General features: G+C 43.9%; 1 non-coding gene across 1 annotated transcript; it reads left to right on the top strand.

The window, feature by feature from the left end:
* Positions 1-1,026: 1,026 nt before the first annotated feature.
* Positions 1,027-1,099, top strand: Trnaf-gaa (transfer RNA phenylalanine (anticodon GAA)). Its single transcript has one exon. It is a non-coding gene; the product is annotated as a tRNA-Phe (tRNA).
* The last annotated feature ends 4,135 nt before the right edge of the window (positions 1,100-5,234 follow it).

Here is a 5,234-nt window from a genome sequence, read left to right as displayed (position 1 = left end):
ATAAGATAATAGATACAGAAAGGCGTAATGTTACTTGTTCTTTTGTCACAATGGCAAATGTGTTTGCAACATTTAAAAGAGCTATAAATAAAGAGTCGTGATGCTCGCCAATTGTTCAATGTCGACGCTAGTCGTGATGTTAATTGTTTTAATCATTTGTTTATTCACTCACTTGCTCTGTTGTCACGTTGTGTGTTTGTTCTGCAGAGTGTGTCGATTGGTGGGTTTTATTCGATGGTTTATTATTAAAACTATTTGTACCACTGGTACAGCGCTAATGCTGAACAAAAAAACAAAAAAAACCCAACAACAAACAAACAAACAAAAAACAACAACAACAACAACAACAACAACAAAATCAATTCACCAAATTACACTGTGAAGATTATGTGAAATCACAGATCGGGTGTAGGCTACTTTCCAGAGCATGTAGCTATTTTCTAAATATTGATTAATTTTTTTTTTTTAAGAGAAAAAGAAAGAAACGCACAGACGGGAAACATGTTTTCCGATTAATTAAACAAGATTTACTTACTTCGTTCTACATTTATGTTTTATCTGCTATATATCACCGCATCAGATCATTTTTTTTCTTTCACAAAAGGCACGAAAAATGAAAATGGAGGTAAAAGGTAGACATCGGACATTTCAACAATGTATCATAACGATAATAATGATAATGATAATGATAATAATAATAATAATAATAATAATAATAAAGAAATCTCTGTGTGACACTAATTTAATCGGAAATCTTACTAAACAACTAAACAAAGCTACCGACAATGTGCAGTCCGGGGTTCAAATCCTGTCCACAGAAGCGCTGCAGTTTATAGCGCTATGGACTGAAGACAGGGGGTTGGTGGTTCGATCCCCATCATAATTGGCCAAACTGTCATTGTGTGATTTGCTCTACACCTTGACCAGCTTTCTACCCGGAGTCCAGTGCGCTGAGACAGTGAGCCTGCCGCCGAGTAACCCTCACTTCACTCTTCGAGAGTGGACTTCATGGATTTGCTCAACTCGGCCGGAATAGCGCAGTTGGGAGAGCGTTAGACTGAAGATCTAAAGGTCCCTGGTTCAATCCCGGGTTCCGGCACGGAACACTATCCGGCGGTTGACATTTTTTTTCTTCATTTATTTGCTTATTTATCATCATTGTTGTCTTATCTATTTATTTATTATTATCATTATTTTTTTTTTCGTTACTACTACCTTTTTTATATCATAATTATTATTTATTTATCTATTTATCTATGTAAGCTTATATATATATATATATTTTTTTTTCCTCAAGGCCTGACTAAGCGCGTTGGGTTACGCTGCTGGTCAGGCATCTGCTTGGCAGATGTGGTTTAGCGTATATGGATTTGTCCGAACGCAGTGACGCCTCCTTGAGCTACTGAAACTGAAACTGAAACTGCTCAACTCGTTTTCGTTCTCTCTCTCTCTCTCTCTCTCTCTTGAGATGAGACACTTTCGTTTCTAACACAGAGTCCAATACATTGATAATATTTCTTGTAATCCGTCAACTTGCTTCAGTTTGTGTTTTCTTCTTCTTCTTCTTCCTCCATATCTCTGGTGAAGAGTCTTTTTTGGGGGCGTTGCACAGAAGAACTGTTCACAAGCTTTCTCCGGGTGTGTGTGTGTGTGTGTGTGTGTGTGTGTGTGTGTGTGTAAAAGTCTGGGTATCTGCAAAATGGCTTCCCTGCCCATTCTGAAATGCTGTCAGTCCATTGTTATCTCCCTTTTTTCCCTCTCCCTCTTCCTCCATCAACAGTTTTCTCGGATAATTGATTTAGCAAGACCGCTGGAACTTGTTAGTCACGTGACCATAGCAACGAAGTTTTCAATATGTGTGACGGGACATTGAAAAGAATTGCTTCCCTTCCAGTCTCCATGGAAACTGTTTACGTCTTTCTTCTGTCTCTCTCTGGAGTACAATTTGGTAGGTAGGTAGGTTGGCAATGGCCCGTCCAGCGTTTAAGGTGAAAACGTGGCTCAGAAATTATGGTGCTCCATTTTTGTTTTCAGCTTTCCGTTCCTCTTCTCGTTTGTCTTATTCAATTCATATACACATTGATTTTTGCATAATCTAATGTTATTTCTTCTGTAGTCATTTCTTTCTTCAGCAGTTGCGATATAGCGTACATGGTTCAGATTAAAAGTTTTGACGTCTGCTCGAAACCGATTCCGAGACTAACAGTAATAAAAGAAACATGCTTTGTTAATTCTCTAATTACAGGTCAGGATGTCAGTGAAGGGCTGTCACCTCACGAAGGTAAGGCCGTGCTTACAGGTCAGGATGTCAGTGAAGGGCTGTCACCTCACTGAGATAGGACAGAGCTTACAGGTCAGGATGTCAGTGAAGGGCCGTCACCTCACTGAGATAAGTCAGAGCTTACAGGTCAGGATGTCAGTGAAGGGCCGTCACCTCACTGAGATAGGACAGAGCTTACAGGTCAGGATGTCAGTGAAGGGCTGTCACCTCACGAAGATCAGACAGAGCTTACAGGTCAGGATGTCAGTGAAGGGCCGTCACCTCACTGAGATAGGTCAGAGCTTACAGGTCAGGATGTCAGTGAAGGGCCGTCACCTCACTTAGATAGGACAGAGCTTACAGGTCAGGATGTCAGTGAAGGGCTGTCACCTCACGAAGATCAGACAGAGCTTACAGGTCAGGATGTCAGTGAAGGGCCGTCATCTCACTGAGATAGGTCAGAGCTTACAGGTCAGGATGTCAGCGAAGGGCCGTCACCTCACTGAGATAGGACAGAGCTTACAGGTCAGGATGTCAGCGAAGGGCTGTCACCTCACTGAGATAGGACAGAGCTTACAGGTCAGGATGTCAGCGAAGGGCCATTGCCTCACTGAGATAGGACAGAGCTTACAGGTCAGGATGTCAGTGAAGGGCCGTCACCTCACTGAGATAGGACAGAGCTTACAGGTCAGGATGTCAGTGAAGGGCCGTCACCTCACTGAGATAGAACAGAGCTTACAGGTCAGGATGTCAGTGAAGGGCTGTCACCTCACGAAGATCAGACAGAGCTTACAGGTCAGGATGTCAGTGAAGGGCCGTCATCTCACTGAGATAGGTCAGAGCTTACAGGTCAGGATGTCAGCGAAGGGCCGTCACCTCACTGAGATAGGACAGAGCTTACAGGTCAGTGAAGGGCTGACACCTCACTGAGATAGGACAGAGCTTACAGGTCAGGATGTCAGTGAAGGGCCGTCACCTCACTGAGATAGAACAGAGCTTACAGGTCAGGATGTCAGTGAAGGGCTGTCACCTCACGAAGATAAGACAGAGCTTACAGGTCAGGATGTCAGTCTCCGCTCTGAAGAAAGACTTCTTCCTCTTGGGATTGTATTTACATTTGTTTGATTATCGATAAGTACGCAAAACGCAGTAACAGCCCTTCACAGTCATGTTGTGCAGATCTCATTTAACCAGGATTCAACAGTCAAGGGGTTAATACGATAAAACGTTATTTCAAGCAATGCAGATTGTCAGCTTCTCAAACAGATGTCACTGCGTTTGAACAAAATCACAAATACGCTACACCACATCTGCTGGACAGATGCCTGATTAGCAGCATAACCCAACGCGCTTTGTCAGGCCTTGAGTGCATGCATATATTTCTTCTTCTTCTTCTTCTGCGTTCACTCGTATGCACACGAGTGAGCTTTTACGTGTATGACCGTTTTTACCCCGCCATGTAGGCAGCCATACTCCGTTTTCGGGGGTGTGCATGCTGGGTATGTTCTTGTTTCCATAACCCACCGAACGTTGACATGGATTACAGGATCTTTAACGTGCGTATTTGATCTTCTGCTTGCATATACACAAGAAGGGGGTTCAGGCACTAGCATGTCTGCACATATGTTGACCTGGGAGATCGTAAAAATCTCCACCCTTTACCCACCAGGCGCCGTCACCGTGATTCGAACCCGGGACCCTCAGATTGACAGTCCAACGCTTTAACCACTCGGCTATTGCGCCCGTCTTGCATATATTTGTTTTCCCTAACAGAGTGGATTTCTTCTGCAGAATTTTGCCACGAGGAGACATCCCTTTTGTTGCCATAAATTCTTTTTTTTTTTTTTTTCGGTGCGCCAACTGCGTGCTGCAAACGAGACTTTGCTCTATCGTCTCATCCGATTGACTAGACGCTCATTTCAATTTTCCAGTCAAAGTCTGGATGAAGCGCGAGATCAGGATTCGAACCCAGACCCTCACGGACACGGTACTGGAAGATCATCAGTCCTATTCATTCTGCCACCTTCCTCCGTAAGACATACACAAGATGTTGTGAATGGTGTGGCCGTGTTTGTGTGAGCAGGGATGGAGGATGGGAGAGGAAGAGGCATGCACTGGTGTTTGCGTTAGTGTGCATGTGAATTTATTTTTAAACCCTGGAAATATTACTGCTGAACAGGCCGCAGTCGTGCATACGATTGTCACGTTTATGGGTACAAACACGAATGCATGCAGATACGCGCGCACGCACACACACACACACGCACACACACATACACAGATACACATACGCACATACATTCTAACCTAAGCGCTGAGAGACAGAGGAGGGGGTGACAGATAGACAGACAGACAGACAGAAAGAGAAACGAAAGACAGAAACAAGAGACATCTCAGATGATGAACCTGTTTTCCACCGAAGCAAGACAGACAACGAACGATTCAGTAAGAAACACATTATTGACTTTATTCATTTTGTTCACATTCTGTCTGTCTGTCTGTCGGTCTCTGGCAAACTCACACACATCCTTACACACACACTCTCTCTCTCTCTCTCTCTCTCTCAAACCACTCCATTTTCTTATTGAAGAAAATAATTACCTTTTATGACGCATGTGGTATACTTTCTGCACAAGAACATGAACAAAATCTATGCGCTAATCATTTGAAACCTATCTCTCTCTCCCTCCCTCCATCGCCCTCCCTCTCTCTCACTCTGTGTGTGCTGTGTGTGTGTGTGTGTGTGTGTGTGTGTGTGTGTGTGTGTGTGTGCTCTACTTAAATGAGCGATCACAAACGCAAATACTTGTGTCCTGTGCATGCACGCATTTGAGAGCGTCTGCATACGACAGCGTGATCGCGCGCGCGCGCGTGCGCGTGTGTGTGTGTGTGTGTGTGTGTGAATTTGCTCAGTTGACTTTTGATGTTTTCTGGAACCCCAGCAATGCATAGTTGCCAATGTCTATCAGAAGTC

Source organism: Babylonia areolata, chromosome 18 (assembly GCF_041734735.1).
Source record: "Babylonia areolata isolate BAREFJ2019XMU chromosome 18, ASM4173473v1, whole genome shotgun sequence".
In the NCBI taxonomy this organism is placed as follows: domain Eukaryota; kingdom Metazoa; phylum Mollusca; class Gastropoda; order Neogastropoda; family Buccinidae; genus Babylonia; species Babylonia areolata.
This window is presented reverse-complemented; position numbering and strand designations above follow the sequence as displayed.